General features: G+C 44.7%; 1 non-coding gene across 1 annotated transcript; it reads left to right on the top strand.

Moving 5' to 3' along the window:
• Positions 1-4,737: 4,737 nt before the first annotated feature.
• LOC136484454 (small nucleolar RNA R71) lies at positions 4,738-4,844 on the top strand. Its single transcript, XR_010765973.1, has one exon. It is a non-coding gene; the product is annotated as a small nucleolar RNA R71 (small nucleolar RNA).
• Positions 4,845-22,585: the final 17,741 nt, after the last annotated feature.

Below are 22,585 nucleotides of genomic sequence, written 5' to 3'. Positions count from 1 at the left end.
ACTCTATATTCTTCAGGTACTTGATGGGAGCTAAATTTTTTATCTACAGCCATCTCCCAATCTAAATATGCTTTAGGATCAGCAGAACCAGAAAAAAGAGGTATCTTAAACTTGGTTTTAGAGAAAAGATCATTATTACCTTGGTTATTACCTCCCATACCGCGTCGGTTAAAGTTCAACCGATTACGGTTACATGCATCCTCAACACGTCGTCGAGCTTCAGCTTCAGCTTCAGCCTCCGCATCACTATCATCCTCCTCAGCATCCTCGCCTTTGAGATCATCATCATCAGCATCTTCAGGATGTGGTTCAGGATGTCGTTGTTCTACATCTTCAATCCTCTTGGCCAAGTTGGTGATTTGTTGAAGGGTCTCATTAAACTTGTCATCAAAAACGACACGAAGCTCATTCTTGGAAACACAGTCATTGAAATCTGTAGGTGTGTCCTTGTTTCCATTGCCGCTGCCTTTAGCTTTTCCTAATATGGTTAGTAGAAAGGAGAAGACAACACAAATAGTATTATCCCTACCAACTACTTAGGTTGTGGACAAGGAAAAATAAGGTACTCAACTCTGAAGCGCCTTACCACGGTCTTACAAGTGTTCTTACCAAAGCAACAGGCGGTGCAATCGGTCGGTGACTGTGATACCGTTGTAGCTTGAGTGTAACAGTTGCAAGGTGAACATGTACTTGGTTAGAAGAAAGTGGAGCATGGACAAGCATAATATAGCAGCAAGGAATAGCAATATTCGCAATTGAATAGCAAAGCAGAATAAGTATCCTGAGTACTCGTCTTAGTTGATGGCCTATTCACGTTCCAAGTATCAGATGTTTCAAGTGATATGAACAGCGGAAATATGATTAGGAACAAGGCGAAAATCAGCTCACGTAAACACAGCTCAAATGACGCTCTCTATATGCTCCTCTAGACATTGTTCCACTTTTGCCCCTCTTTTTTTCTTTATTTTTGGGTTGTCGTTGTTTTTTTGGGATTCTTTGACTTTTTCTTTTTATTTTTTTTATATTTTTTCTTTACTTAGGGGCACAAAAGAAGTAACCACAGAAAATATGAGCTTAAACAATTGAAAGGCGTGGCCTATGAAAAATTCAGAAGTCGTGCTCAGAATTGACAAAAAGCTTGTGACCACGAAAAGAGGATCTTGTGACCAGTTTTTGGCCAAAATAAAATTTTCCCAACCCGCTAAAGCAGGGATGAGCAGACCCAAAAAAATTCTAATCGATTTTGATATATGGAACGTCAAAATCTGAGTTTGTATTAGACAGTTTTGAGAACTGACTCTGAATTAGAGGACAAAACGGGTACAATGCACGCAAAAGTTGTTGCAGCGGCTATGGATAGATGCAAACAGTGAAGATAAGTGTAACAAATTAGATGGCGTGGACTAGGGTTTGATGGATACAAAGGAAACACTATAAGACTTGAAGGTGTTCACGAATTATGATGAACAACAAAGGAAAAGACACAAACTAGACAAAAAATGATTAAAACCACCAACCAGAACTTGCCCTAGGACACAAACTCAACAACGCGAAATAGAGATGAAATTGCACATCACAATGAGGTAATAGGATAGGGAATATGAGGCGGTGTATATTTTTTTGGGGTTTTTGTGGACTATAGGTAAAGCAAAAACAGTAACAATCTAAAAGGGAAAATAAAAGTATACCTAACGGGCAACAAGGTCTTTGATACCACTTGATGTAGAAAAGGCTTGATCTTTCGATAGGTATGATAGCGTCGATTGGTGAAGACTCGACGTTCACGATCTAGGCTTTGAACCAAGACTGATTTGGACCCCCCATAATCTAAAATTGTAAATAAATATGAGGCTTATGATAACGAGAAGGAGTTCAAGTCTTTATTTGAAAGGACTAATCGTCACAGGTGAACAAGATCAAGAACAGGGGCCCTAGTTCACAGCAAGCGACCTTGGTGGCACAGTTGCAGCAAAACAAAGTCTGTTTCACAAGGAAATTAAGAACTAAACAAAACCCAAACACTAAGGAGAGCGACGACTACTAATTATAGAGTCTTGGGTGTCACCCCCCCTGGACGTGCCCCTAATGGGCCCAAACACGATACACGGTCCAACGGACCAAAAGACGGTGTCGCAGCACCCTGGCAGATTCTGGATGTTAACTTGTTTCGATGATTCCTATTGATTCTAAAGGGCTTTTGATGTGAGACCACTTGCATTGGCTTCCTTATCTAATTAGCTTTCTATCCATATGTGGATAGTCGAAAATGGAGCCCAGACACACCCGTGTGACCAGTTTTTATGATAGACTGGTATTGGAACCCGAGATGGGCTCCAACTTCAGTTGGACTATGCCTCCACCATGAGAAAAATGAATTGGATGCCCATGCTGGACCTCCTCCGCTCCTTGGCTTGTATGTGATGGAGTAATGTCCTCATCAGTGCCTATGCACGGTCAGACAATGGCACGCTCTGTTTCAAAATCGGAAGGAACTAACTAAAAGGACCGCAAAAATAGAACTGAAACATCAATCTTCCTCCCCTCGTAATTCCTAATTCGTTTAGTTTTGGCTCAAGCTGAAGTAACCAAAGTTGTAGAGATATGCGGGATGTCCATATTTTCTTAAAGTATCCAAATCTGATTCAGCCTGGTTAGAGAGATACAAGGATCCAAAGTGGAGTACCCGAAACTAAAATTCAGGATTCAGACATTCAGTCCAAACAGGGACAAAACAATGCGAGTTCTGTTTTTGAAATTCAATTTAAACATCCAAACGAGCTCCAAAAGTGATGAGACTTATTTTGTTGTTTCTAACACAAAGTGTACTTCAACTCATAGAAAGGAACCCACTTGATCTGACATATAAATTCAGAAGATAAAATGTCACAAACTTGCCATCACTCTGCTACAGATTGAGGACTTACAAAAATTTTAGAGGGGTCAAAATAGCAATGCATTCAAACTTGAGACCACTATATGAGACACTTAGAAGTTGAATCAGGTCTTGGTACAAAAATAAAGTTTGTTGTACTCCACTCAATCTTCAACTTTTATTAAAGGTCAAACTTGACATCTAGTACAGAAACCCATGCTTCATCTTGGTCAAAGCAGCACCTCGTTAAACCCTAGAATTAGGGTTTTCAACCAATTGAGACATTTTCTTGACATTTGCTCAACACGAACCCTTCATGACTTTTATTGTAGAGTTAAATTAGAGTAATTTGGATAAGGTAGCAAGGTTTGGTTGACATCCCATGTTCCCATTCACCTGAAGAAGCAATTCAAGAAAGATTATAACTTATCATTTCATGTGACTTCTTGGCTCCAAACTTCATGAAACTTTTCCACTGGTCAAGAGGGATGCATGTTGATGTAATATTCATGAAATAAGCATGTTTAACATTACTCATGCCTAATCTTAACCAGAGTCCATATGTAAGCAAAGTGCATTATTCGAGTCTAAGTTGGGGCTCATTTTCATAGGTTTGACCTCAATACCTTCATCATTACTTCCAAATTATGAATTAGAGATCATAAGCATTGCTTGACATTGTTTACTTAAGTCCAAATCCACTGCTTAACTAGTGACTAACACCTGGGGTGTTACAACATATATAAGCATTAGCGGTATTAAAGAAAGGACAACCAAGGATGATGGGTGCATCCTTGCTAATTCCCATATTTAATATCACAAAATCTACAGGGACATAAGAATCTCTAACTCTAACCAAAATATCTAGGGTTATCCCTTCTACATAGCACACTGATTGATCAGCTAGTTGCAAATAGATAGAAGTTCGAGCTAATTTAGTGTAAAACAAGTTTTCATAGATTTCCTTAGACATTATGTTTACACTAGATCCAAGATCACAAATTGCATTTTCAAAAATATGAGGACCAATAAAGCAAGTAATAATAGGACTTCTATGATCACCTTTCTTAATAGGAACACCCCAACCATCTAAACCAAAATCATACCTTGGTGTGACGAGGCTGGCGGTCTCCATGAATTCTTCATGCTTGCTAGGAATTCTTCCTTTCTCAAAAGATGGGATAGCGGCTGCTAATTGTGCTAATTGGGTTTCTAGCATCTTATTGAAGCTAAGTTGATTCTTTATAGCAAAAGAAAAATCATCCAATTTAGCATTTATGTTTTCCAACATCTTGTCATTAGCATGGAGTTTCTTATTTATACTATCAGTCATTCTACCTTGACTATAGACAAGATCTTTGAGGAAAGGATAATTATTACCTTGATTACTCAGACGTTGCGAATAATTATTGTAACTATTACCTCCTTGGTTGTTGGAGCACTGATTCAATCCTTGATTTTGAGGACGAAAACTATTGTCATTGTTGACAAAGGCAAGGTCTTCATGAGTCTCAAGGCAGAAATTGCTTGAATGTCCAGTCTCTCCACAAACTTCATAAGTCATGCGGGTGTCCATGGCATGTACAATTTCTTGGGCACTCATTTTCTCGCAATTTTCTAGTCTTTTTGCGAGCAGATCTACCTTGGCTGCTATCATGTCAGCTTCTTTAAGAGAATGCATACCTCATTTGTGAGGCTATAGTCGTTCATCACTCCATCCTTGGTTGGAAACCATCTTCTTGATCAATGCCTTGGCATCTATGACATTAAGCAAAAAGAATGCTCCTCTAGCGGTAGCATCTAAATGGCTCCTATCCAATGGAACTAAGCCATGGTAGAAGTTCTAGATCAAAAGCCAATCTTCCATACCATGGTGTGGGCATGCAGCAACATATTCTTGCATTCGTTCCCAGGCTTCGGGAATCGATTCATCGACTTGCTGTTGAAAGCTAGAGATTTTGTTGCGAAGAGCATTGGTCTTACCCATCGGGAAGAACTTAGCTAGGAAAGCATTGGAACACTTGTCCCATGTATCTACAACATTGCGGTTTGAGTAAAACCATTGTTTCACTTTTCCCAACAAGGAGAAGGGGAAAAGACAAAGACGTATGGCCTCTTGGGTCACTCCCTTAATTGTACAAGTACTACAAATCTCCAAGAAGTGTTGGAGATGTGCATTAGCATCTTCATGGGCTTTACCACATAAAAGACTAGCTTGCACCATCATGATGAATGTAGGCTTAACTCAAAGTGAGTGTCAGCATTGATGATGTTAGGACCAGTGGCTACATTAGCAGCCGAGGGGGCAGAAAACTCACGGATGGTCCTATTGGCCATGACCGTGCTAGGATGAAAAGAAGGCAACTAAAAGGAAAATGAAAAAGGAAAAGAAGGTTGCTAAGACAGGTGATGAGGACATGACACCCATGCTTATGACCATGTTTGGTGCATGGGTAGGAGGGGTAGGAGGCCAGCAAGGGTTTCCAAGTCAAGAAGGAGGCCCGAGGCTAATTCGGTTCGAGTCCCCGAGGTGGAGGCCCAAAGCAACTCAAGTTCGAGTCTGCCTCGGCCTCCAGGACCAGTCTGCCTTAAACTGGTCACCCAAGATGCATCTGCACTCCATTTTCAACGATCCATATATGGTTGGAAAGCTAATTTGATAAGGAAGCTAATGCAAGTGGTCTCACATCAAAAGCCCTTCAAAATCAAGGGGAATCGTTGAAACAAGTCAGCATCCAGAATCTACCAGGGTGCTATGACACCGTCTTTTGTTCCGTTGGACCGTGTATCGTGTTTGGGCCCATTAGGGGGCATGTCCAGGGGGGTGACGCCCAAGACTCTATAAATAGAAGCCATCGCTCTCCTTAGGATTTGGGTTTTTTTTAGTTCTTGATTTCCTCGTGAAACAGACATTGTTTTGCTGCAACTATGCTGCCAAGGCTGCTTGCTATGAACCAGGGCCCCAGTTCTTGATCTTGTTCGCCTATGGCGATTAGTCCTTTCGAATAAAGACTTGAACTCCTTGTTATCATAAGCCTCATATTTATTCGCAATTTTAGATTGTGTTCATCCTGTTCTTGCTTGTGTTCTTGATTCGTTTGCAGGAAAGCCTTCTTGGCGAGGTCAATCGCGTTCGCGTGGTTGATAACCAACGGAGCAGTGGTGTAATGGTTGTGGGGGTCCAAATCAGTCTTGGTTCGAAGCCTAGATCATGAACATCGAGTCTCCACCAATCAACTCTATCATACCTTTCGGAAGATCGGGCCATGTCTAGATCAAGTGGTATCAGAGACCTTGTTGCCCATTAGGTATAACTTTATTTTTCCCCTTTAGATTGTTACTGTTTTTGCTTTACCTAGAGTCCAAAAAAGCTAAAAAATATATATATTGCCACATATTCCTTGTCCTATAGCCCCTTTGTGCCATTGCAATATTATAATTTTAGTTTGCTTTATTGAACGGTCGTCCCTTGTTATGTCGTTGTGTTCATCATTTTAGGTCTTGTTCTTTGTTTCTAGTGTCAGGTTTTGTTTTCCTTGTGTGACGTCCATCAGATTGATTCTCTCCATCTTTCTAGTGTTTCTGGTGTGCTGTTTCCTATCTTTGGTCAACAAACAAAATAGAACAAAAACAGGGGAGAGAATTTCCTTCTACGTGAGAGACAGAAACTATAATCCTTGTGCATGGTAACATTCCATCCCCATTGTTTCTTTGGGCGATATTGATTTAGAAAGGAAAGTCTAGATATTTGGGATAGCTTGTTCCTGTGTTGTTCTCAGTCACATTTTCCACAAGAAAGGAAAGTCCAGATTTTGCCTAGCTTGTGTCATCAACGCATGCGTGTTTTAGACTGATTAGCGCTGAGGTTTTGTGCATCTAAAAAAAGAAGATTTGTTGCTTGGTCATTGAAGGTAGAAGATCTATGAGCACTTGTCTTGCAGCACATTATGTTATTATAAAAAAAAGATAAAAACAAGGTAATGCAAAAGGCAAAGAGGTGCAAAAAAAAGAAAAAAGTCGCACCAAAAGAAAAAGGAAAGAAAAAAAAGGAAGGTGAAAAAAATTCAGAAGTGCTTGCATCCTATTTAGTCCTTGTGCTGAGATATTGTTGCTTGTTGAACTAGGTCCAGGACGAGTCTAGGCTAGTGACATAGACTAGCTTGGGACTACCTTTCAATCTTGTAATTTCTGAATTAAATTATTGCTATTCCCTGCTACTATATTGTGCCTGTCTAAGCTCCACTTTCTTCTAAACAAGTACATGTTCGCCTTGCAACTGTTACACTCAAGCTACAACGGTATCACAGTTATCGACCAATTACACCGCCTATTGCTTTGGTAAGAACACTTGTAAGACCGTGGTAAGATGCTTGAGAGTGTGTGACTTTACTCCTTGACCACATCCTATAGTAGCTGATAGAAAAATACATACTTGTGTGTTTTCTTGTTTGATTCTAACAATGACAGGTTGTTCATATCCACCGACTTATGATGGTATAGGTGCTGATAAGTACATGGAGTGGGAAATTGCCATAGATAACATATTTGCTACTTGCTTTATGTGTCCAAGGAGGAAGGTAAAAAATACAGCTAGTGTTTTGCGACATTCTGCTTTATCTTGGTGGGAGTCTTTAGATCCTTCTGATAAACCTCAAACTTGGAATGATATGAAACTCCTTATGCAAGAAACCTTCGTTAATCCACCTCATGTTTTGACTTCATATGCTGAGGTGCACTATTTAGAGGAAAAGTCTGTTATTATTCCTCTTGCTATGACTAACCTTTTATAGGATAATGTACATACGCGAGAGGATGTCATGGAAGAAAAGGAGCTCACAACCTCATGTGAAAATTCAGAACTATCAACTATTACTCCTACTGAACATGAGAGCAAAGGTAATGCCCATGATGCTAAACTCACAGAAGGTGAGAGTTCTCTTGACATGCTGAATTTTTCCACCAATCATGCTATGATAGAGCAAATTTTAGTGGAGCCTTCGCTTGATTTACCTTTGTCACAAGATGATTTGCTTGATGTTTCTTGTGATGAAGATGACTTGCATGATGATATTTATGTTATTCCCATGCAATCATTGAAGAATGATCATGCTATATGTGTGCTGAAATCGAGCAATTGTGCTAAAAATAGACTTGTTATTCATAATGCTAGCAAGGTTGATGAGCTGAAATTGTTGTCTTCTTTAAATACTTCGGGTTACATTGAATTTGATGTTCTGTGTAATCTAAGCTCTTTAGAGGAGAAACTTTATGCATATGTTGATTTGCCATGGTTCTCTAGACATACATATCATGTTTTTGGCAAATATAACAACCCAGGACAATATTTGATACAATGAGTTTACATTTGTACAAATCCAAATTCTCCTTTTATTGTGCAAAGTAATGATCAACTAGAGGATAGTAAAATCAACACTATTGTTATGCCATATTCCTCTAGTTTTGCTTTTTGAACACAAGTGGAATCCAAAGAAAGGGAGCATATGTTTCTTGTTAGTACTAATCTTTTGCAGGATAGTATTGGCAAAGATCATGTGTATTTCAATAGAGCAGACTACATGTCTATAGGACAAAACATGCTACAAACCTAGACATGTGGTCATATTCTTTCTCACAACATTGTCCACTCCCATTATTTTGGAAACCTCATTTGTCCTCATCTTGTGCAGGATCGACTTCAAACAAAATCGACGCCGAGGACGGCTTTTCGTCAAGAAGGGGAGGATGATGAGGACATGACACACATGCTTATGACCATGTTTGGCGCATGGTTAGGAGGGCTAGGAGGCCAGCAAGGGTTTCCAAGTCAAGAAGGAGGCCTGAGGCTAATTCAATTTGAGTCCCCGAGGTGGAGGCCCAAAGCAACTCAAGTTTGAGTCTGTCTCGGCCTCCAGGACCAGTCTGCCTTAAACTAGTCACTCTCCTTAGGGTTTGGGTTTTGTTTAGTTCTTGATTTCCTTGTGAACCAGACATCGTTTTGCTGCAACTGTGCCACCAAGGCTACTTGCTGTGAACCAGGGCCACAGTTCTTGATCTTGTTCGCCTGTGGAGATTAGTCCTTTCGAATAAAGACTTGAACTCCTTCTTGTTATCATAAGCCTCATATTTATTTGCAATTTTAGATTGCATTCATCTTGTTCTTGCTTGTGTTCTCGATTCGCTTGCAGGAAAGCCTTCTCGGTGAGGTCAATCGTGTTCGCATGGTTGATAACCAACAAAGCAGTGGTGTAACGGTTGCGGGGGTCCAAATCAGTCTTGGTTCAAATCCTAGATCGTGAACGTCGAGTCTCCACCAATCGACTCTATCATACCTTTCGGAAGATCAGACCTAGTCTATATCAACAGGGACCTAGCTAGCAGAACCTAGAGACACATTGGTAACATGCACTAGTTGACGATTCATAAGTGTGTATATAGGAAAGGGGATTCTGCAAGTGCATAGAACTATCGTGTAGCACTTCGCTTGGTGAGAACCAAGTGTCAACTTTATATTTTCCCAAAGGAAGGTGGTTAGGCTTGTTAGGGGATGTGGCTAGGTAGACTAAGTAGGTAAGTTTAGCAACACTAGGGTGATGGATGAGGAATGTTAAAGAAAAGATAAAAGGATTGATCACACAAGCAGTGGTAACTAGAAGCGTAGTGTAGCTGAGTGTAAGAAGCAAGGTATGTAATCTTAAAGCAACAAAAGTAAATTAATGATAGTGAGAATGTCCTTAGTATGAGGGGTGTACTTGTCTTAAATTGAATCAGGCACAATGCACTATGAGCCCTATGTTTTAACAACTAGACCCAACACGGTGGAATATAGAGGAAGGATAGGGCTATCACCACCTGCCAACTACCACAATCTATCCAGGGATCTAGCTGTACCTACAGGCAAGATATAGCCTAAGCACCATGCTTAATCTATAAACTTACTGTTTTCATCCAAGCTCTAGTGAAATAAGATCAAAACACCCTAGCCATATGGTAGAACAAGTACTAACGATGAACGAACTAAACACTAAGATAATAATGATGCAAATGCCAAAGGACAAGCACCTAGACTCACCAATGATAAACAAGAGCAAGACGGGACTTGAACTAAGCAGAGCTATATTACTGAATAAAGTACTTAACAAAGTAAAGTACTAAATAAAGTAAATGCTAAAAGAAAGATTACAAAGGAGCTATATTAGACCAGAAGACTCTTTTGGACTCCGAGGTGAGCTCCGCTCTACTCTATCACTACTAGCTAGCTACTACTTCTAAGCTACTACTCTTAGAGAGACTCTAGAGACCTTTGAATGCCTTGAATGCTTGAGTGATGATCTCCACCGAGCTCCAGTGCCCCTATTATAGTGTGTAGATGGCTTTGGGGTACTTGTAGGTGAAGGAGAGGTGGTGGAGAGGCAGGGTCACGTCGGCCGACATAGGGGGCATTGTCTGACCGCCCATCCCACTGCCTTGCCATCCAATGGTGCTTGATGGCCCTTGGAGGCGGTTGCATAGTAGGGAGGCTAGTTGCTGCGGTTAGAATGGTGGTTTAGAGGTTGGTTTGGCCCCTCTAAGTGAATCACGGTGGGCTTGTGGATCCATTGGAGCTCAACCTCTGTTGGTATTTATTAATGCAAACAGAAAAAGATCCGCAAGTGCATGGATACCGCTATAGCTTTCACCCGAAAGTATTCCAAGTATCATATCCACAGGAAAACATGCGAGATTAACTACAATCTAACTTAACCAGGAGTAGCAACAACTCTTAAGATAACAGGAGTATAGAGGAGATCACAAAGGTCTTCTAGTTCTAATGTTATTAAGCTATGTCTTCTATTGTTCAATTCTAGGGATGTTACTAAGGGAAACATAGGTAGAGTATGTTCCTATAGTAACTAGGTCTTGCTTGGCCTACAAACGAGGTAGACTACAAAGGATTAAACAAGGCTATAAGTGTCACCCTCCATCTTTGGATCAAACTGACATGGATAGCATGGTGATGACTCCTGGAGGTGCCACCTTGCATATCACATAGACCAGTGACGTGGTAGGCCAGGTGGGGCATTGGGCAATGCCCTTAAGCATCGAACAACATGGCACTATGGGCCCATGACCCCTGCCACATCCCATTGCCTCCTATGCACATCATTTGTCCATTTTTGTGATTTTTCCTAGATACAAATATTTTTTCATGTACAAGTGCTACTAGGTGAATTTTAAAAATAATATGGCACATGTGATGTTGTTTCACCTTGAATTGGGTGGAATGTTGATGGTCAAATTGGGTGTTTAGTGACCATCAACACCATCCAAATAAGGGAATGCCTCAAATAACCTACCAAAGATGATCATAGTGGATACCTGGTCATGTCCTCGGGGTGGGTCCCTAATCGAGCGCTCTTCTCTAGCGTCGCCTTGGGTACTGGCCACCCTCGCACCCTCTGCAGACAGGGGGCTCTTGGATTTACTCCTAGCCCTCTTGCTCTCTAGAAGGGAGACGTTGTCGGGTTCCCCTTGTGATCGGAGCTTTCTCTTCTCCACTTGAGGGGCTAGTCGGGCGGCCAACTTCTTCTTGGGTTTCGTGGCCCCCGTGTTATGCCCTCCTTTGTTTTCTTTCCCCAAGTCATCCTCAACTTGGGGGCGGGGGTCTTCTCAGGGATAGCCTGCTCCTGTGGTAGCCTCTCCCCAACCACTACCTGCTCCTAGGTAGTCTTCTCCCCGACCCTTGCTTGTCCCTGGGCTGGTTTATCCACAGCCCCAAAAGGCTTAGGGGCAGGGGCTTTCGGAGCTCCCGTGGTGTCCCCCTCATTGTCACTCATATTCCCGAGACAATTCTAATACCGGGGAGCGCCTGACAACACAAGAGATCGAGTTAACCTGACTGTTTTGGGAAGCAAGTCTAAAGAGACCTAAGCCACTCACACCAGGTAGTGGATTTTCGGTGCTATATGGCTATAGGACACCTTCCTGGTTGGCCCGATCCATGCCAAGGATAAACTTCACCTGGCGAGTGATCTCTTCCTCTGGCAGTTCTGGAAATAAACATGGCAAGGTTAAAATCAAACAATCAAAGGGGTAATATTTCTAAATAAGAACAAAGTTGGGATGGGGCATCTAACCTGCCACTAACTCTCTGTTTGGATCTGTGATCCTCGAGTATGTGTGGGCCAGACTCTTGCACTTCAAGGCAATGATCCTCCACCTAGCAAAGGTCTCAACCACTTGTGCGGCAGTCAATCTGGCTTCTCGGAGAGCCCAAACACGCTCAATATGGCCTCGCATCTTCTCAGTCATGATGGGGTCAAATACTAGGCTTCACTAGTCATAGGCATCCTATAATCGGCCTTGATGACATTCTTCTCCTGAAGATCAATGTAAAACCAATTCTCTACATAGCCCTTCTAGGAGGACTTAATTGGGAACAAAATGTACTCTGCGTTCATCCTAAGGTAGAAACCGATTGACCCAAGGAATAGATTGGTGCCATGGTACATGCTCAAGTAAAAGTAGGGCAATAAATTAAGATAGGCTTGATGCCAAGCCACGCCTCACATAGAAAGGCATTGCGCAGCATTTGAGCAACCTCGATCTTATAATGCCTATAGACTCACTCCAAGAACTTGGATGGTGGCACTCCAAACCTGCATTCATAATCAGTGGTAAAGGTGGTTATTTGGAAGGGTCCTAGGTCGAATGATTCTCACCTTGGGTGACAGTCCATTCATAACCTTCTGCGAGAAGACCACGCCCCTCAGTGTCTCTAGATTCATTCATGATGTCATCAAGGTGACCCAGTATTTGTTTAGTTGAACGATGACCATCAGCTCCACCGGCTCCGCCAAGTCCTAGGGTTCTTCTTTTGGTTAGACTAGGGGCTAGGGCACCATTGTCGTAGCCTCCTCATGGCAAGCGGTGGCATCATGCCTAGATCTTGAGGCCATGACGATGGTGGAGGGAAAGTGTTGAGGGCGAGGGGAAAGGCGAAAAGGCTAAAGGTAGAGTTTGGAAGTGCTAAGCGGGAGGATAGGCGCAGTGGTTGCCACCAAGGCGAGGTAAGGGGTTAAATGGCCATCTGTCATGCACGATCCATGGAAAATCACTCGACAACCATAATGTGCACCTAGACTGCCACACCAACAGTTATTCACAAGGAAAACTATGACTTTTTTATTCCTAGAATAAAATTGGTGATTCGATGCCCTATGAATAATTCATATTTAAGATACTTTACGCCTAAGTTGAGAGCAAAGCTCCAACCCGACTATAGCATCTTGATTAGGCTATAGCTCAGGGCTGCGTGTAAACTCAATGACGAGGACAAAACTATAAAAAGAAAATATCCTGACTTTAAACCACATCCACGTGCAAAGTGCATTGCGACTCTGCTTGCGGTGGCTTGAACATGAGATAGTTTAAAGGACGTGGATGAAAAATTTAAAAAAAACATCCATATTGGGAACTACTCGTTTCATTAATGATTCATAAAGATGGTTTTACAAATGATTAAAGTAGAGCCCTAATCTAAGACGATCATGGTAGACACCACCTCCGATCATCACCAAGCTCCTTAAGGGCTTGGTGGTGAGATGGGATCAGCCTCGCCTCCCGTCGACCAACCGCTGCCCACGGGCTCATCCTTCAACTCTTCCTTCTTCTCCTCTTCGTTAGCCTCCTCCTCGATGGATTCTTCCTCACTGTCACTGCTGAGGATCACTAGGCCACCATCCCCCGGGATGCCAATGGCCTCACGATTTAGCCTGACGAAGAGCTTCCTTACAATCTCCTCATCACGGCTAGTGTCTGGTGAGCCACCAGCGCGGGGACTATAGGGGCCAGGGATGTCGAGGGTGGCGGAGGTGATGGAGATGACCAGGGCGATGGAGATGACTAGGGCAGCGGGATCAATACCAACCGGTGGGGTCAGGCCATCTAGCTCGTCCTCGTTAGAGAGCTCAATCACCACCTCCGATGCCGATGGCACCAGCTGGGTCATCTACCCTAGCTTCCCATCCTAGGACCGCTAGGGCTAGAGGCGCAGGGAGCACAGCTAGCGGCAATGCCACCACCAGCACTTGGGCTCTAGAGGATGTCGGGGATGGAGATGTGGGTGTAGATGGCGGAGGCAATGGCATAATGCCTAACAATGCCACGGTGGCTAAATGGTGGGCGAGTTAGTGAGCAGCAGACATGGCACCTTACAGGGACGCTTGAGGCCAGCGGTCTTCTTCCTCATCTTTGCTATGATGCTAGAGAATGGAGGATGCAGATTCAACACGAGTGGGCCTAATTAAATAGGATCAAGCCGCCCTCCTTGGAATCTCTAATGCCATCCCAATTAAAAAGGAATTAAAACTCCACCACACGCACTCATGGGGAACCGAGCCAACATAGTGCTTCAACTAACAGATGATTGCACACCCCTAGGCTTGCGTGTGAAATAGAATTAACAAGACAAGATGAACCGGAGATGGCACTGGAACAAGCTCATCTCCCAATAGCGCACCCTTATCGGCTTGCATGAGATCGGGACTTAGGTTGCTATTGGTAACTCGGGCTACTTCTTGGTACCCAAACTGCAATCCACCCAACTAAGGCAATCCCAACTACTCATAGACTACCAAGTTGCCAAACCCCCCGGTACCCCGACTTCCATATTGCTGACTACCGACTTCAGATCAGAGAAGACCCGAAGGCTCACATGACCCTATTCAAGGAAGGAATATCTCTAGATTGCGCCAAGACTCCAAATAGGGCATGACTTCATAGCCTGTAGGGCAAGTTGATCCTAGAAATAAATAGCTAGCAATATCCCTTGTTGTAATCATTGACTCTCTCATAGCAATAGCTAAATTGTAATCACAATCTCGCCGAATACAAGCAATACAAGAGTAGCAACTGGACATATGGCTTTTACTCGCTTCCCGAGGGACCAAACCAATATAAATTTCATCTCCATTTGTGATTGTTATTCGCACCAAGTGGGGTTCCATAAAAACCAAATATTTGTCGGTAAAAAACACCGACAGGAGGCAATCGAGTTCTACACATACTATTTGGGTCTAAATTGAATTGGTGTTCCTATGTCTTGGCATGAGGGAAGGCTACATCGTAGGGGGACAATTGGGGAAAGGCTAGTACATGTTGAGGTTGATGCTTCCTGGCAAGCTCATTTTGATGTCCTTCGCCAAGCAAGCTTAGTTTCTCCCTATATCAAGGAGCACAAGGTAGAGCTATGAGCAACAAACAGTGGCAGGTTAGATAGATGGCTGGCAAAGCAGCATAGAGAAAACTTTGGTCAATGGTTAAAGGAGAAATTTTTGGGTTAGCAAACTAGTTCAAATGAGCTTTATCACTTGGCGATGGGACCATCCTCGACAGTGTTGATGTACGAAGGATATAACATAAATGCGTACACATTCTACACGAGAAAACAAGATGCCAAGAGCGCCAACCAAAATAGCATTGTCCAAATCAAAGCTTATGACAGCAAAAATCATGCGCAGACATACTATGGATTCATAGAAGTGATCTGGGAGCTAGACTATGTATTAGAAGAAATGAAGGTCCCTCTTTTTAGGTGCAAGTGGGTAAAAGTACCAAAGGGCATCATGACAGACAAGTATGGTATGCATACCATAGATTTCAAACATCTTGCCTACTTGGATGAGCCTTTCATTTTTGCAAAAGATGTAGTCCAATTATTCTATGGAAAAAACCTAGGTGATGGAGGTGGTGAGCATGTGGTGCTTCAAGGTAAAAGGAAGATCATCAGTTGAAGTTACAAACGAGGAAGAAGGGAATGGCTATCGAGACATATCTGCTCTTGGTATAGATGTGGATCTGGCCCTATTTGTCAAGGGCGACGAACTAGTGTATGTGAGAAGTGATCATAACGAAGCCACCTTCATCAAGGAAATGTACCTAAATGTGAATGTAACATTTGAGTTGGATAAAAAACTATACCTACAGTTTGAAACATTTCAGTTTTAAACAATTATGCATGCAATTTGATCACATGTTACTAGTTCTTGCACGGTTTAGTCAATCTGCGTATCATATGGTGTACATGTGCTGAGTGTTTTGATGCATATCATACGGTGCACATTTCAGTTTTAAATACTTAGCGGTCTTAGTGGGGGTTTCATGGCTCAGTTTCCAACACATCAATATTTTGGAAATAGTGCAGAAGAGTTTCTTCGCCATGAAATGCTCTCTACTCCCATGAAACTTTCTTCATATCTCTCTTCAGCAATATGGTGCCACATCAACATATTTAATGCCATGAAACTCTGGTGAAACCCCCATTGAGCCTGGCCATATCATATGGTTTGGATGTGCCCGTGTGGTTGCCGTAATTACGTGCTTGTTAGTGCAGTGGCAGGTTAGACACATGGCTGGCAAAGCAACACAGAGAAAACTTTGTACATGTGCAAATTACGTGCACACTTATGCGTATCATACGTTGTGCATACAGGCGTTGTAACAACCCGGGTTTTTCCTAGAACCAAAAATTCAAACTTAAAAAATTTTCTAACAAAACCCATGCTTGGTGAGTGTGCATACTAGGAAACCACCCATGTAGTTACACAAGTATAACCCAAGCTAGCTTGTTTGTGCATTTGCATTTTAATTCAACTTGTGAGTTGCTTTTTCTTGATTTTATGTGATGAAATAAAATCAACTCAACCTTTATAAATAACTTGTTGTGTGTCTGTTGCCAACCCTTGGCTTGGACACTAATACCCTAGATGACCCCTAGTGGACCCCATAGGATGTGTACATGCTTGGCAACACATGTATACAAGCATAAGAACCCAAGGTATAGGATAGAATGGGAAATAGAAAATAGAAAAAGAATTAGAAAAGGGGGGAAAAGAAAAGGGAAAGCAGCCCAGCCACAGCAGGCAGCCCAGCCCCACTGGCCCACGTCGCTTGCGTAGCCTAGCCTCCACGCCCATGCGTGCACCGACGCTGGCCCAGCAACATGGCCCTAGCACCCCACCCATGCCCACGCTCGTGCTCGCTTAGCTGCGCAGCCTAGCAACGGCCCACACCAGTGCCCTGCATTGAGATGCGCTGCCACTGTCACCTTTCCCATCGCTGACCACCGGGCCCACCTTGTCATCCCCTTCACTCTCCCCCTCTGCTTTTCCCACCGCTGAGCAGAGCACCTCACTGGTGCAGGCATCCAAGGCCGTACCCTCACATCACAGCCGCTCGCCCTTGAGCCGTTGGGTGCCAATGCATGGATGGACACCACGTCCATGATCCACGGTGTACGCACCCTCTCCCAGCCATGCCACGCCGCTGCTGACACCCACAACCATGGCCCCACACCATGATGTCACCCCATCCACCTTTTTGACTGGACACCACTCGAATTGGGAGCACCAGCACCCGCACCACCACCCAGCATTCCCAAAACCCTAAGTTGGAGCCCTTGATCACCCTCCATGTACCCCTTCCCCTCCATCTACCATTCACCGACAGCAATGGCCACAACCTCCCTATAAAAGGGCACACTCGGTGCCCTAGCGCCCTTCCATCGCCCCTCTACAACTAGTGTATTCACCAACCACACACCATGACCAATAGAAGGGAAGGAGAAGGGTAGAGGGAAGGAGAAGGAGGACGACCGTGCCGCTGCCACCGAGGAGCCACTACCAGAGCTAGGAGATGATTCCCTAATCATTTACACCTAGCATAGCAGCTTGGCACGGCACTGCACCACCTCGTCACAGCACCACCTCATCACCGCACCACTAGCCTACCACCCCAAGCCCCATAGTGAGCCGTTGTTTCCTCAGCTCGCCGTGCATCTCATCGCCATGGACATGCCATGCCGCACCACCTGTGTTCTCCCCTTGGGAGGGCCAAAGGCCAACCCTTTCTCACCATTGTGATGATCTGCCCACATGCTCACAAGCCAAGGCCTAGGCCTTGTAGAGCTACTAGCACTCAGAAATGCCAGCGCCAATGCAGCGCACCCACCACGGTCACCATGGTCGGCATCTGCCATGTCACCGCCCCTGTTCTAGGCCACCTCATGCTGGTAGAGTCATGAAAGGTGCCTCAGCAAGCTTTGCCTCATCGAGGGATGCATTGGGCGCTAGATAGGAGGCGAAGAGAAGCACCGAGTGCCGCTGGTCATGTCTACCTCATTGGACTGTTGCGCGCCCGTACCACCGCCATGCTGGAGACGTTCTAGACACGCTAGTCTGGTTGCGGTTCCCAAACCACTGTGGATGGATTTGCCTTGACATGTAGCTACCAAAGTGCCCACCTTTTTGGCCATAGGATGCCTAGATGCTGTAGCCATGCTCGCCTCACCAGCGTGGCCGCACGTTGGAGCATCACCGTGTCATGGATGATCCCGATGATCCCAGCCACCACACATCATGTGTAGGAGCCGATGATGTTTGTCATGACCTCGCACACCCCGTTGACTAGCTGGTTGGAGGAAAAGCCCCATCTTGCCCTTGCCCGTCGAAGCCACACACTCGTCGGAGCTCCACCGCGCACCTCATCATGGTACGGACACCGCCGCGCTTTTTGGTCACTGTCGATGAGTCATCTAGCCTCCCCATGGTCCCAATCAAAGGAAAAGGGCCACCTTTAGCTCCAAATCATGGCCATAGCCACCTCGCTACAACCTGCCACCGCCACTGCCACCGAGCCACTGCCGCCGTGGCCAACCTCACTAGAGCCCTTGGAGCCTCGCCAGGTACCCTAGTCATGCTTGCTGGAGCAACCGAAAGCCATACAAGCCCTGCTTGCCCTATGCCAATGTCCTTAGTGCCCTTGCCATCAATCCATGCCACTGAAGGGACTGTGACGCCTAAGAGGGGGTGAATTAGGCAACTCAAAAAAACTAACTCTAAACTATGGCCTCTTTTTCTAACCTTAGCAAAACCTACGCAAAAGATAAACTATCTAAATGTGCAACTATGGTTTTGCTAGTGCGTTTCTATCTCTACCGCAAAAGGAGTAATACAATTAATGTAAATGCGGAAGCTAAAGAGTAAGGTAGAGATATGCAAACTCCCATCGTTGACTCCGGTATTTTTACCGAGGTATCGAGAAGCGCACAAGCTTCCCCGTAGTCCTCGTTGGAGCCCCTCACAAGGAATCCCTCGCAAGGGCCAAGCTCCTGGTCGGGTAACTCCATGGATAGCCTCAGGCCTTCCCCACGCGCAAGTGGGTCTCCGACATGCCTTCTAGCAAGCCTCTCCCGGATGCTCCCCGCCGTCTTCACTATCAAGCTTTCGGCCGAAACACCGCGGGCCTTGTTCCCTCCAGTACACGGTGATGGCCACACCACAAACATGGTTGGTGTGATCTCGCAAGACTACAAGCCCCTCCGATGTACAACAATGGTGCGAGCAAGCACCGAGTGGTAAGAGGTATGCAAACCTCACTAAACACTAGGCCTAAACCTAGAGCAAGCGCATAAGCAGTGGTCTAATCAACCTAAGCACTTCGCAAAGCACCTACGCTAATCACCTAATGAATCACTAAGCAGTATGTAAGTGGAGATCACTAAAATGGTGTATCAAAACCCTTGGTATGTTTCCTCAACTCCACACTTTCCAAATGGCCGGTTGGGGGTTGTATTTATAAGCCCCACTGAGAAAGTAGCCGTTGGGGATGAAATCCCACTTTTCTGCTACTGACCGGACGCTGGAGTCATCCTGATCGGACACGTCCGGTCGTCCCGACCGTTGGAGTCACGAACTACTGATCGGATGCTGCCAGCGTCCGGTCACATGCCACCGGACGTGTCCGATCGCATTTTCGCCGCTCTAGAACCTCTCTGTACTCGATCGGACTCTGCTGTCCTATGTCCGGTCGATCTGTCGCCAGCGTTCGGTCTAGTGTTCGGTCATGCCTGTTGCTGAGCCTCTTGATCGGAGTGTCCGGTCACTTTCCTCCAGCGTCCGGTCTAGCGTCCAGTCACCTCTATGAGCTCATTTCTTCGTGATCTTGCGTATGGCTTGGTTTCTATCTTCATGCTTGGACTTTGCTTGATATCTTGGGTCTTCTCTTGTGCTTCTAAGGTCTTGCTTGAGGTGTTGATCATCGGATCATCACGTCGCCTTTATCCAAGTCACGTCTTGCATCCTATTGAACTACAAAACAATCACTTGCAAATTCATTAGTCCAATTTGGTTGTGTTGATCATCAAACACCAAAATCCAAAGTAAATGGGCCAAGGGTCCATTTTCCTTACAGCCACCACCATAAGTCATGATGCCTATGCCGGGTGCCCAAGCCTCCAAGTCACCGTCTTTGGCCCACTATGGAGTTCCCCATTACCTCATGATGCCATAGACCCCCTTAGGTTCCCCTCCAAGCCACTGTAGCACTATAATGTGAGCTTGCCTCTGGTGAGAGCGCTGCCGCGATAGAGAGGGAGCTACCGACACCCCCGCCTGAACCCACATGCACCCGGTGCACCATAGACCAAAGATAGAGAGAGGGAGTAGACGCGATCCACCATAGACCATGCCTGCGGTCCATGGATCCACATCCGCGCTGTCCACCATGGACCAGCCTTAGGGACCTAAGCCTAGTAGCAGCCCGCTACGCCACATGGCCGCTTGCCTGCACGACAAGTGCTCAGGCTCAGCCTGGCCTAGACTGACCCAACCCTGTCCCAATATCTGGCCCACCGAGCCCAGCCTAAGCCCAGTCAACATTGACCATGGACCCGGTCCCACATGTCAACGACTAGAACCGCCTCGCCCAATCACGTGCTGCCACATGTCATCCTCTAGTTAATCCAATTCTTTTTCTTTTTCAAAATATGATTTAAACTTAGAAAATTCATAGTAAACTCATCCAACCTCAGAAAAATATGAAACCAGTGCCCAAAATTTTCTAAAAATAAGCTCTAATAGGCTTATGTTTGAGTGCATTTGGATGTTTTGAATTTTGATTGCTTCTTTGTGATCATCTATAGGAGTTGCTTATCGCAGCTATATGTTCTATTTGACAAACTCAGAGGAGTCGTAGACTGAGGAATATGACCCCGGCTACACCAAGGAGCTTGGAGAAGATTTGCTTGTAGGTGCCACATCCCACCCAACCTCATAGAATCCTATTAGACATGCAATAAAATTGAATGCTAGTGCTGTACTTTTATGAAAATGATTTGTGATAGGTTGCATGGTAGAAATTGCTTGTAAGCCATTACCTTGTCACAACCCATACCCATTGTACACCCGCTATTAGGATAGATGCTTGCTTACTTACTTACTACTACTTCTACTATGCATTATATCTATGATGTGATGCTTGGTGGAGGAATGTTTGAGTGGCTAAGGCACTTGGTGCCGATAATGTGGTAACAACCGAGGAGATCTTGGCGTGCAGTCTTGGGTGTGTGGTGAGGGCTAAGTCAAATGAGCGGGGTCTTATGATGAGTCATTGGACAAGTCTTGCTAGGGGGGTGCGACCTAGGCATCCCCTACGAGTGGTACCTGTGGCTGGTGCATGTGAGATGAGGAGATCCCGAGGTTGAGTGTCTTTATGCGATGAAGCCCCGAGATGGAGGTGTCATCGAGGCACTGGATGTTAGTTATCCCCTATTGAGAAGATATCTTAGTCTGGTCCCCCTAAGGACTGGTATGTCGAGAGAACTAGATCATAGGACCTTATGTACACATCACTCGCTCCTGAATGGGTGGGGGGATGGTTACCCGACCAACTAGGATGGTTCCATTACCACTAGGTTGGAAGTGGATAGTGTAGGGAGGTACGGGCGTATGGCCCACACCCTCTTAAGATAGCATAGTGACCTTTGGGGCCTAGTACTACGTCTCATAATTTCAGTGTGCCGGTGGACTCCTGGGGTGTCCTAGGGCTGAATGGTAGGATGGCACCATACCAGTTGGGAGGCAGTCGGTATCAGCCTAGGCAGGGCACCGCCGATGATGGTGATCTTGGTTCTAGGTGTACACGCTCTATAGAGTTGATCAATATATATGTATAGCCACTGTCCTCGGATATGGACATTCCTATGACCTCTGCTTCCCTTGATTAGTGAGTGTAGTCCTTTCTTCTTCTCCCCTCTGGGTTTGTTGGACTTCGGCTATTAGCCAATAAGGCAAGGTACGAGAGGGAGTCGTTCTTGCCGCTAGAGATTGAGAGTGTGGTGAGATGTTTGTGATGGGTGGGAAAACATGTGTGGATGGTATGAAACTTGATGAATTATTATTAAAACTTGACATACTCACATAGGAAACTACATCCTCAGATAGGTCTTTTGCTCTACCCTTGCATTCCACTACCACATAGCAAACGCCAAGCATAGGATGGGAGCCAGTGCCCAGTACAAACCATACTAAAAGATATTTGGCAGGTTTGCACATCATCTACGACTGACGACAATGGAGGATTGAAGGATTAGTTGGTCTCATTCCTAGCGCTCAAGATTGGTTCGTGAAGATGGAGTCGACGCCCACCACCGTTCTACCCTATGTTATTCTAGATGTTGTGTGCTCTGATTGATTCCACCAAGTGGCGGTGTAATAACAAGTAAACCTAGCTATTTGTATTCTATAAAATAGGTATTTGATGTATGACTTGTGATATCAACTGTTATTCGATAATGTGATGGAATGATCATCTGGGACTATCATGTTATGTTTCGAATCTGTGGATTTTACCTTCGTGGAAAATCGAGATTGTTTCAAGCGTCCTTTGATCCGCCAGATA

Source organism: Miscanthus floridulus, chromosome 9 (assembly GCF_019320115.1).
Source record: "Miscanthus floridulus cultivar M001 chromosome 9, ASM1932011v1, whole genome shotgun sequence".
Lineage (NCBI taxonomy): Eukaryota > Viridiplantae > Streptophyta > Magnoliopsida > Poales > Poaceae > Miscanthus > Miscanthus floridulus.
Note: the sequence above shows the minus strand (reverse complement) of the source record. Positions and strands in the feature narration are given on the sequence as shown.